Source organism: Pleurodeles waltl, chromosome 8, assembly GCF_031143425.1.
Source record: "Pleurodeles waltl isolate 20211129_DDA chromosome 8, aPleWal1.hap1.20221129, whole genome shotgun sequence".
Lineage (NCBI taxonomy): Eukaryota > Metazoa > Chordata > Amphibia > Caudata > Salamandridae > Pleurodeles > Pleurodeles waltl.
The window spans coordinates 1224340596-1224353685 of record NC_090447.1 but is presented as its reverse complement, the minus strand read 5'-3'; positions in this window follow the sequence as shown (position 1 = coordinate 1224353685).

The window sequence follows — 13090 nt, the reverse complement described above, 5'->3', positions numbered from 1 at the left end:
TGCCGCGGTCTACGACCGCCTACCACGACGGGGTACAACGCCAGCGCAGTGACCTCACATTCCCATTGTCCCAGTTTAGAGGTCAGGCAGCCGCCATTTCAGGGGCCCACATGGCTTTATTTACTACTGCGTCACACATAGCTAGGCCTACACTCAACACACATACAGGAAGGGTTTTGTGTTTGGTGTCGTGTTCTGTGTATCTGTGGGTACATACCTGGAAATCAGTTGACTCTGTGGTCGCTGTTGTCCTTCCTAGGCACCGTCAGCTGGGACAATTGAGAAGATGGCGGACTCCTCCGGTGTACCGACCACTGGTGGACCTGTTGACAATGGAGGAGCGACATTTAATCATGACCTACAGGTTTGACTGTGCCACTATCCAAGAACTATGTACCCAGTTGGAGCCAGACCTGATGTCACCAATCCGCCATTCCACTGGAATCCACCCTGACGTGCAGGTGCTGTCAGTGCTCCATTTCCTTGCAAGTGGGTCTTTTCAGACAACAGTGGCCATGGCATCAGGGATGTCCCAGCCTATGTTTTGCAACGTGTTGTCCAGAGTGTTGGCTGCCCTGCTGAAACACGTAAGGAGATACATCATTTTCCCTGAGGTGTAGGATTTGGCTACAGTGAAAGGTGGCTTCTATGCCCTTGGACATATCCCCAACATCATAGGTGCCATTGATTGGACCCATGTAGCTCTGGTCCCCCCCCACAGGAGTGAACAGGTGTACAGGAACCGGAAGAGTTATCATTCCATGAATGTACAGATGGTATGTTTGGCAGACCAGTACATATCTCAGGTAAATGCTATGTTCCTTGGCTCAGTGCATGACGCCTACATCCTGCGGAATAGCAGCATCCCTTATATGATGGGTCAACTCCAGAGGCACAGTGTGTGGCTATTAGGGGACTCTGGTTACCCCAACCTGTCCTGGCTATTGACCCCAGTGAGGAATCCCAGGACCAGGGCAGAGGAACGCTTCAATGAGGCCCATGGGTGGACTAGGAGGGTGATCGAACGCACCTTCGGCCTCCTGGAGGCCAGGTTCAGGTGCCTCCATATGACAGGTAGTTCCCTATTCTACTCACCGAAGAAGGTGTGCCAGATCATCATCGCCTGCTCAATGCTTCACAATCTTGCTTTGAGACGCCAGGTGCCTTTTCTGCAGGAGGATGGTCCAGATGACGGTGTTGTGGCAGCTGTGGAGCCTGTGGACCCTGTGGACAGTGATGAGGAGGAAGCTGAGGAAGAAGACATAGACAACAGGGAGTCAGTCATACAGCAATATTTCCAGTGACACACAGGTGAGAACATTTTCATTTTTACCATTACATTCACTTTCACACGTCTTTCTCTATCCTGTGTGCCATCTCATAGCAGTATTTGGTAACTGAGTTGTACCTGTCCATTACGGTTTCACAGGTGTGGTTACCAACGTGTGTCATCTGCTTGTATCCTTCAAGGACTTGTGATGTGTGACATAGGTATGTTGGCTTTACTATTGGAAACGCATTATGACACTGTCATTGATAATACATATTTACCAAATCACAGACTGACTCCAGATTGTTTTGTGGTTCAAGGGTGTTTATTGAAGTGCTCAAAAATGGAGGGGGGTTGTAATATGGTGATGGGGGACGGTGGAGGAATGTCCATGGCAGAGTCCAGTCCATTGGTCACCAGGTGCACTGGCCATATGGGCATAGGAAGTGGAGCTGGGGCAGTTAAAGTATGGACAGGGTAACAAAGTGGGACAGTGGGAGGACAATCAGGGTGGTCTCATTTCCTGGCGTGGTCTTGCCATCTTGCTCTGTCCTGTTCTTGGATCTCAGGGACCGCTTGCGTGGTGGTTGTCCGTCTGCAGGGGGCGGGGTGCTGGTGTGGTGGTCCTGTGGCAGGGCGGCCTGTCCACTAGCGCCGGCGGAGGTGGTGGGCAGTTCATCGTCCAGGCTAGTGTCAAGGGCCCCTTGGAGTGCCACGGTGTCCCTCAAGGTCTGCTGTATGTCCTTCAGCACCCCTACGATGGTGCCCAGGGCGGAGCTGATGGTCCTGAGCTCCTCCCTGAACCCCAAATACTGCTCCTCCTGCAGGCGCTGGATCTCCTGAAACTTGTCCAGGACCGTGGCCATCGTCTCCTGGGAGTGGTGGTATGCTCCCATGATGGAGGATAGGGCCTCGTGGAGAGTGGGTTCTCTTGGCCTGTCCCCCCCTGTCGCACAGCAGTCCTCCCAGTTCCCCTGTGTTCCTGTGCCTCCATCCCCTGGACCATGTACCCACTACCACTGCCCCAGGTCCCTGATTTTCGTGGGGTGGTGGGTTCTCCTGGGTTCCCTGTAGTGGTGGACACACCGCTGATTGACGTGTCCTGGGTACGGAGGTATGGGCCCGCTGGGTAGGTGCTGTGCTGGTGTTACCAGAGGGTGGAAGGTCAGTGTTGGGCTGTGCCTGTGCAAGGGGAACCGGCCGTCCCGAGGCCTACGATGGTCCGGGCTGGTCCTCAGGATCCAGTAGGGCAGAGCTGCTATTGTCACTGTGGGCCTCTTCTGTGGGTGGAGTGGAGTTGTCTGGACCCTCCGGTGTGGTGACAGTCCTTCGTGATCCTGCAGGGGCATAAGAGCATGATTATTGCATGTGTGTGTGTCATGGTGTGCAATGGGTGGCTCACCGTGTACCCCAGTGCAAGCATTCCTGTGTGTGGGTTTGTGTGATGATGGTTAGGGGGTTGTTATGGGTATGTGCAGTGAGCATGCTTTAGTGAGGGGTGACCATTCTTAGTTGTGTCATGCAGGGCTTGGTGTTGGGATGGGTGGTTTGTGTTATTAGTACATTAGTGAGGAGTTTGAGTGATGGGGAGGGGGTGAGGGTGGGGGGGTGTGATACCATGCAGGTAGGGTGGGGGATATGATAGTTAAGATTTGACTTACCAGTGTCCATTCCAACAACAACTCCTCTGAGGCCCTCAGGATGCATGATGGTCAAGACTTGCTCCTCCCATGTTGTTAGTTGTGGGGGAGGAGATGGGGGTCCGCCGCCAGTCCGCTGAACTGCAATGTTGTGCCTGGAGACCGCTGAACCCACCTTCCCCCGTAGGTCATTCCACCCCTTCCTGATGTCCTCCTGATTTCTTGGATGCTGTCCCACAGCGTTGACCCTGTCCACTATTCTGCGCCATAGCTCCATCTTCCTGGTTATGGATGTGTGCTGCACCTGTGAGCCAAATAGCTGTGCCTCTACCCATAGGATTTCCTCCACCATGACCCGGAGCTCCTCTTCGGAAAACCGGGGGTGTCTTTGGCGTGACATGGGGTGGTGTGGGTGATGTGTGGGGTGGTGTCAGTGTTGATGTGTGTGGTGATGTGTAGTGGTGTGTGGTGTATTGTGAGTGTAATGTTGTATGGGTGATGGTGTTGTGTGCCTGTGTGTGATGGGGTTCTCAGTTGCTGTGCTCTCTGTCTCTCTGGCCTTCGGTCATGAATTTTGGTCGTAGAGGTTTGTGGGTGATGTGGGTGTGTGTTTTATATTGCATTGGGTGTGTGGGAGTGGTATGTGTATGTGTATCAAGTGTGTGTATTTGGAATTGTCCAATGTGGCAGTGTTTTGGAGATGTGTGTGTATTTTGAGCACGGCGGTGTGTACCGTCAATGGAATACCGCGGTTGAAAGACCGCCGCGTGGATTCGTGGGTTGTAATAGCATGGGCGTGTTTCTGTTGGCGTGGAGGTGAAGGTTTTGTTTTCGCCAGTTTAACAGTGACCTTTGGTGTGGCGGACTTGTGTGGGTGTCTGAATTTCGGCGGATTCCGAGATGTGTGTCATAATAGCTGTGGCGGAATTCCGCGGCCCCGGCGGTGTATTGCCGGTCTTCTGCACGGCGGTATGCGCCTTTTACGGGCAATGTTGTAAGGACCCCCATAGTAATGTGTTTTATATGTCCTGACAGTGAAATATTGCTAAATTCGTTTTTCACTGTTGCAAGACCTGTCCCTCTCGTAGGTTAACATTGGGGCTACCTTTAAATCTGATTAAAGTGTAGATTCCCTTTGGGAGCGGATGGACATGTGGAGTTTGGGGTCTCTGAGCTCACAATTTAAAAATACATCTTTTAGTAAAGTTGATTTTAAGATTCTGTGTTTGAAAAGGCCACTTTTAGGAAATGAGCATTTTCTTGCTTATACCATTTCTGTGACTCTGCCTGTTTGTGGCTTCCCTGTCTGGGTCAGTTTGACAGTTGGGCTGGTTGCACCTCACACTAAACAGTGACACAAATGGAGCTGGGGTGTAGCCTACATATCCTGATGAGCCATCTGTGCTAGGAGGGTGGGGCAGGTGTGGTCACTCACACCTCAAAGGGCTGTACCTGCCCTCACACAATGCAGTCTTCAACCCCCTGGTAAGTGTCTGGGGCCTGGCATGGGCAAGGCAGGATTTCACATTCCAAAGAGACTTTACTTTGAAATAGGGCTACTTCAAAGGAGAAATTGGGTATAAAAAAGGGCACCCAAAACCACACACATTAGAAACACTTCTGGAACCAAGAAGAACCTCTGCCTGGAGAAGAGCTGAATAGCTGAGGAAGAAGAGCTGCCCTGCCTGTGACTGTGCTTTGTGGAGCTACCCTGCTGTTGCTGCCTCTGCCAGGTTAAGAGGGCAAAGACTGGACTTTGTGTGCCTTCCATCTTGAGAAGAAATCTCCAAGGGCTTGATCTAGAGCTTGCCTCCTGTTGTTTGAAGTCTCAGGGACAGCAAAGACTTCTCTCTGCCAGCACCTATAGTCCCTGGAGAGACTCCTACTCTGCCCTGTGGTGCCCACCCAGTTCCTGGGACCCTGAAAGGAGAAGCTGACAGCCTAAAGACAAAAAAAAACATGCACAGAGCGCTGTGCAGGGAAAAGATTGACACGAATCCGATCTGCGGCTGAAAAAATGTTGCGCCGCCTGCTCCGCAGCTGAGAAACGACGCTCGCAGGAAACGCAACCGAAGAATCGACGCACGGAGCAGGAGAAACGACGTGCAGCATCGCTGACGGAGGCTGGAAGATCACAACCTGCACTGCTGGATTTTCGGATCATCGTGCGGATTGATTTTCGACTCAGGTACCGCCGTGCGGAGTTATTTTTGATGCACACCCGCCCGTGCGGGGTTATTTTTGACGCGCACCAGGTACATTTTCACTCTAGCAGCGCTAGTGTGTGTTTAAAACTACTTAAAGACTCTTTTTGATTTTTAATTGAACTTGACTTGTGTATTGTGGATTTTTGTAATTTTGGTCTTGTTTTGTTTAGATAAATATTTCCTATTTTTTTAAACTGCTGTTTAATTGTGTCATTTTGTAGTGTTTTCATTAAGTTACTGTGTGTGTTGGTACAAATACGTTACACCTAGCACTCTGAAATTAAGCCTACTGTTCTGCCAAGCTACCAAGGGGGTAAGCAGGGGTTAGCTGAGGGTGATTCTCTTTTACCCTGACTAGAGCGAGGGTCCTTGCTTGAACAGGGGGTAACCTGACTGTCAACCAAAGACCCCATTTCTAACAGATGTGTACATAGCATCTCCTGCAACTAAGATGCATGGGGAACCAAATGCCACACATGTAGCAGAGCATCATGAATTAAAATCCAGCAACACACCACAGAGTAAACACACAGACACACACAAATTGCCAGGGGTAACGTGATGTCAATGCAGTCCTAGTCCACTGCATACTCTAAGTACAAATTGTCATGGTTGTCACATGCCTTACCATGTGTTGGACATAGGCCATCATATATATTGTGTTGTTGGCATGTGTACATTTGTATCTCAGACATAACAATGTAGTCCACCCAAAAATGAGTATTCAAACACATATGTACACACATAGCACACATATGCCAACATGTATATGGACACAGTATAGCTACACATGCACATATGCCCAAGGTATGACTAATCGCATGCAGCAGAGTCATAGACAAACCTATGGATTCAACATACCAATGTCACCTTTATGACTGGAGAGTTACGCACATGTAGCTATTCCACATATACAACATTGTAGCACATAGTAAGTGAATCAGGGTGCACTCAAGGCCTACATTGCAAACTCCCATGCAATTCCGTCTTGCATATAGAAATGATGCAAGCGCATCAAATCCACACTGTACAACTTCAGTAAAATGACAACTGGGCCCTGAGCATCAATCACATATTCAGACGCCTTTTAACGTGCCATGATAAAAAATTGACGCATGACCATCATGAGTCAAAATCTTTCACGCATACGCATATGCCATACAAATCCCCTATGCTAAAAGACACCTAGGCCCTGAATGTTATTGCCCGTCCAGAGGCAATTTCACACAAAATGGGGAAAACTACATATGACTGGAAACGTGAAACACAGGCCCAGGAAGTGATGAAATAGGACATCCTGCCTGCAGACATGGTACAGTGAGTTCACTTTCACTTCACAGTCTTATTGTCTGTGACTATGTGAGGGTGTGTGGAGCTGATGCTGTAGAACCTTTGAAGTGTTTGGAGTGTTTTGAGTGTTTATTGTGCTGTGTTGTGTAGGTTTGTTTTGTTTGTCTTTAAACCTGTCTTTTGTATTGTAAGCGTACTGTCACTGTCTGTGTATTGAGAGGTGTTTGTCTGGGGTAGTATAGTTGTTGGGGTAGTTTTCTTAGTTTTTTGTATTTTCTCCTTTTTGGTGTGAGCTGCATTTGCAGTCTAGTATGTCTGCTAAAGGGAGGATGGCGACGGTGTTGGCTGATGAGCTGGGGATTTTTATATGGCTCGTACAGCACTACCTCCCCATGATGCTGGAAGTGGGTGGCAGTGTCTTTCTAGGCTAACCAACGGAGGCAAGGAAGCTGCGGTGGGGCAAGGTGCTTCACCACCTAAAATGAGTCTTTGGGACAGGAAGAAACGACCACCAACTGAAGCACTGCTGGGCAGACCTCATTACAAGGGAGCAAGATCTGCAGGATCATCTGGGCATTGCGATTGGTGGAGCAGTTGGTAAGTCTCCCATTTCTATACAAAGTCCATTATTTGCATGTGCATGACAGTTGCAGATGAGATTGAGTGTTACATGTAATGGTTGTGGATCTGGACATGCCGTATGCTACCTGTATTAAGAGCCCCAGCGCCACCTTAGGCCTGCAATTCAAATGAACAATAATGAAGCCAATGCAGGGCAGATGTACCATTTTCCCTGCACAACCATTTCAAAGTGTTGTGATGCATGCATAGGGCAACTCGGTATTGAGCAACAAAAAGTTAGGCCTGCACCATGCAACATGTATGGAAGGGGGTCCCAAAACCTGCTTGGGAGGAAAATGTTTAAGCCACCGGGAAAAATGAGAAATACCTAAATTCCATATTACATGCACTCTGAATGACTGCTGAGAGCAGTTGTGATATGGGGGCATATACATGTATTTGATGGACCCCCATGTACTCAGCAGAAGTAGTGATGATCTGTTGTGTTGCAACTCATGCTGAGTACATAATTTACTTACACATAAATAGATGCAGTTAGACCGTACCTGCATCATGCTGTGCCTTAATTCTCATTAGGTGCACAAATGGCGGGGGTAAGTGGTACACTGAGGGTCACAAGGACTGTATTGATGCAATTGGTGCTTCACCACTGTTATTCCATTGGACCCTTTGTGTCATTGGCCAAGGCCATGTAAAGGAGCTTGACCATGCACTGTGTCCAGACTACTAGAACTTTCCTCTTCCTGTACTTTGTGTATCACATACACCCTATAGTGTATCTATTGCCACACACACATGTGCTGTGTCAGTTCTACATGCCTGCCACTTCTCACTGAAAGTAAGGGGTTGCCCTGCATCTGCTCCATCACTAGCACATTACTCACCTGCACCAACAAATGCATTCTTGAACCACATAACAAGTGTGTCTGTGTTGAGGCATATGTCTATGCCCATGTTCTTATCCCTTACTGGCACATAATGGTATACCATGCCAACAATGGCTGGCCACACACTATTGGCAATACATCCATGATTTCAATCAGTCAATGTGCAGGTAGGTACAACTATTTTCACATGAGTAAACTCCCATAGCATTATTGATCGTGTGTGTGCCTTGTGATGACACACACATACTACTTACTTCACACAAGGATGGTTCACGCCATTCCTCAACACTTTGGAATACACACACAACCCCTGGGCAGTAACTCGTCAGTTTGCTGTGACAATGACATGAATGTTTACAACATCTGGGGCAGGCTCAAATGCTATGAGTGTCATAATGGGACAGCCACTGCAACAATCATTGCATGGTTGTCAGATGTAGTATACAGTGTCAAGGAGTCCCATATGGTCATGGTGGTGTGGAGCTAACAGACACCTGCATGACAATGCCATGTATAAATGGTGTAGCGAGGAGCACCACAGGAGTTTCAGAGACAGTGATGGTTTTTAGGTGTGTGGGTCTACATTATCTGAGACTATGTGTGATTGACTGATCATAGATGTTTGTCAGTTGCTCTGATCTGCCACTAGGATGACTTGCTCACTCAGCCTGACAAGTTGACAGTAAACAATGTAAACTATTAACTGATATGTACAAAGTGAACTAAGCAATGTTTTCCATGCATGTCTTGCAGGTGGATCTCTGCCCTACACCGTAGGTGAGGTGGCCCAATTTGAAGACCCCGATGCAGCCACTAAGTGTCATCTTGTGCGTCATGTGTGCTAATCCAGGGTTTGGTGTGAGTCAGTCTGAAGTGTGGAATGCTATGAAATATGTTTTTGCCTGACCAATGATATGATAATATTGGATAATGGATGATGACATCATGTCTGTTGGAATGTTATGCAATGAGAATGGCTTGCTTGTAGCTCAAGGGGCAACATGTGCTAGCATGGAATGGTGTGTAGTAGGAATTGTAATGGCTGGCCACTAATTCATTGATGTCTACTATGATAGGTGTCAGGAAGCTTTTTATGTTCATAGCATGCCTGTTGACAACCACCTTGCCACAGCACTATTGTCAGCACTTTGTACCACACATAGCTTACACTTACTGACAAGACAGTACAGATGTAGGTTATATCTGCAGAGGTCTCTAGGGGGCTTATGAGTACAATGTGTACTTAAAGGAGCCATATTGTGCTGTGCTCAATTAGTAGACAACTCAGCTCCAGATGGTTGTGGGAAAAGTCTATGATTCTTCCCACACCAGATCTCAGCAGTTTGCACAACATTGTCCTGCCACTTTGATACTTTGATATTTGTGAGTGATGTAGGTCACATCACATATGCATATGATGTGAATGCTGTGTGTGTACCTGGTACTTTGATGATGTCTGACATGCATGTGCAAATGATGTACAATGTATCAGGATACTGTTGCAGCACCCAGTGCAGTGTCAAACTCACTGTAGGCCTAGGGGTGACCCATACAGCCACCATGTTGGGCCGTTTAACACATATAGCACAACATAGCACAGGGTAGGGCGCTTCAGTTCTGTTATGTGTAGACAACAGGTCAGGCTTTGGACAAACTCTCTAGGGACATTGCATCAGTTGTACATGTGGGCACATCATGGGCAATGGCGTGCCCCCATGTAACGTATGCTCAGGCCAGGTCTTACACCAGGACACATGAATGATGATTTACCAAACCTTAGATAAGCCGATGGGAAGTTACCAGACGCTCTGTCATGTGGCCCCCACCTTGCATAAATGATGACTGGGCAAGCCTTGATGTTTCACCAGGGGTGTTGAAGTGATGGATTGCATGCACAGCCCCCATTATGCACCTGGACACAGAAAATCCAGACTTGTTGGAGCACGTGATCCTTACAAGTGTGATGACAAAAATTTTGATCATAGACAATTGTGTTTAAACAGCTCTGACCCTGTTGGTTAACAATAGATAGCCGTCATCCCAGTGACATGTACATGATACAGTTGATGGCTGGTAGGAAATTGTCATAGATGAGGAGTAAGTCATTGTTGAAGAATGTGTGGTGGACTGTATGTGTTATCTGCAGTTGCAGTGTACATATTATGTCTGTACAACCTCCTCACAATGCTGAAACTGATGCTTGCTTCTCCTCATATTTCAGTTGCCAATATGACACAAGACCATAGATGCGCTTTTCACAAGAGGGCCGAATGCTACCGGCACATATTGGAGGTTGAAGCAGGATACCACTGGATGGGATGCAGGTTTCGCAGTGAGAAGATCTGGAGAATGGCGTGCGTTTGCACATGGTGGACCTCCACAGCATCCACAGCCACACAAGGATACTGGAGCACAAACATCAGGGGTGCAGGGGACCACAGCAGGTCCAAGGCCCTACACATTAGCTGTACCAGTCATGACCCAGGCACCAATTCTGCCACCTGCTGCAGTTGTTGGTAGCCAGTTTGGACTAGACATGAGACGGGCATGGCCAAGATTTTAGCCAGACTTAAAAAAATTGGAGGAGGAGAGTGTTGAGAACTGGAGGATGTTGCAATACATCAAAAAGAAACAAGAAAACAAAGAAATTAACTTATAGTGTTGTACAACCTCCAGTTCCTTCCCCTCCCTTTTACTGTTTTACATAGCTTTAGATTGGATTTTAAGTGTGTAGTATTAGGTTAGGGTAGGGCAGGCATAGGTTAGTTTAAGTATAGTGGGGGGTGGGGGTTCTACATTTCTTTATTGTTGGGGTTTGTGTGGGGGGTCATGTTGGGGTAGTTGTGTATAAAATATATATATATATATATATATATATATATATATATATATATATATATATATATATTTATATATATTTATTTAGGCCATAGGTTAGGTTAGTACATGTGTAGTCATAGTTTATGTAGTCCTACTTGTATCTTGTCTCTTAAGGGGGTGAAGGGGCAATGTTTAGAGTGTGGTGTTACATTTGTAAGATAAGTTTAGAATAGGTTAGCTAGGTGTAGTTTTACTTGGCTAATATTTTTGTAAGTTGATTAGGTGTCTAGGTGTTCTCATGAGTGCTCTGGCCAAGCTGGGGGAATAGCCTACAGTATGCTTACTGTCTTGATTTCCAAGGTTTACCATCTGCATTCCCTATGACCAAGGACCTGTCAGAATGGCTGCTATATACCGTCTACTAGTGCAAACACTTGCCATCCAGTGTTTCAGCCATTCACAATGCGTATGTATACTTTATCTTGGACAGGTAAATATAGTACTTCACCTGTCATTGGGGGAGTCCTGCAATTTCATTGTTGCCAAGTTTGGCATATCTGACAATGCGCAAATTTGGAACTGTATCCTGCAACAGTGACAGGTGGCCATAACTGATAAGGTTAGCTTCTCCTGTACCACACAAATAAGTTGTACTGGTACTCACATCTGGGTGAATTACCATTGAATTAGTTCAGAGACAAACATGCCGTATGTCTACTTCAAAGGATATCTGCTCAAAAGTCATAAAGTATACTCAGTAAGTTGGTGGTAGCCGACAACACCATCATTCACCTTTCTCATGTTAGGATCGGAGTGTGTGGCTTTGTGTCTGACAGTCATGCACTCATGTACTGACATTCTGTATACATTGACATGGATTAATACTATCTTTTAGCCGAGTAGATGGATCACAGTCAACATAGAAATGCTACATGTGTACAAGGTGCTTTATTTACAGGTGCAGTTGTATTTGTGAATTCTATACAATGTCCATGTCACAAACCCCATGAGTGAAAGTTAGCCATATATAGCTCAATCAGACTCCAGGCTTGAGGGGCATGGCATGACACATGATTAGGATTAGCATGATCTTAAGCCCAGAATTAAGGAGAAACTGTCCATGTGCACAGATTGGTGCTACCATGTGCTTCTCCTTGAGAATGTTATTCCTTCCACATCTTCATCCTCTGATGTGTGTGGTGCCTCATGTGCCATATCTGATGCTGTTGTAGAGGTAGAGGGGACCACATACACCTCAAGGGATAGAGATGTGGAGTCAAAGGTCCTGGCAGCTGCCATTGTGGCAACACATAAGGCATCACTGCAACAAGGGGGAACTGCTGATTTTTCAACACCGCAGGAACATCACAGTGGTAGGAAGCCATGTTTTCTCCCTGAGGGAGGCCACTTCCTGCTGTATATACTCCAGGGTATTCGGCATAGCCCCCAGCCTGTTGTCTGTTATGCTGCTGCCTATTTGGGAGGACATTTGTTGTAGCCTCTGCTTCATGGCAGTAGCTATGTCAGCCAGAGGCTGATGCAGTCCATGTAGCGGGGAGCTGATGGCAGCTGAGTTGTCCTTATTTGGACTGAGGAATGTCCGCAGTCCCTCTAGGCTGCCTGCAATGGTCTCCATCCCCACTTGCACCTGCTTGGCCAGCTCTCGTTGGACTCCTACCACTGTTCTCTGAAAGCTGAGCTCTGGGTCCTCCGAGTCCACGGCTGTGTGAGTACTGGCGGGTCACGTGTGTTGGTAGCTGGGTGGTTCATGTGAAGGCCCCGTGTGTGTCCTTCCTGCAACTGGAGGTGGTGTATTGAGTGATCCTAGGACATCCTCGAGAGTCTGCTCATTGATGGTTGCCAGCTGGTCATCCATGTCATCTGCAAAATCCAGGACACGCAGGTCGACAGGAAGTAAGACTGCATTGTCTGAAATGAGATAGTGTAAAATCAATATTCGATTGTATTGGCTGTTGACATGGGACATCATGTATTTGCCTCTGGGGGCTCAATGACCTGCTACTGACCCAAGGTTGTGGTTGTACTTATGTGTAGCATTGTGCATCACAAATGGGTTAAGCTCACTAGGTATTTTGTGGCATATGTAGGTGCCCCAAGTGCCACCTGAGTGTCACTTTTGGTGAGGCTCAATGGCTCAATTCCCCACCCCAAATGTACAAGGTGGTATAAAGCCACTTTTTGTACCTTGACGCCACTTTGTCCATATGGCCCCTTCCCACCCAACACTTTGCGTGGAAGGTGTGTGCCATGGGTGTTGATGTGGGCATACCACAGTAACACCCATTGCATTTTGACACTGCCTCAGATTTTGGACTATTTGTATATCGGACGCTGGGCCAATATCTGACACCAGCCCAGCGGTGGGTTTAGCAT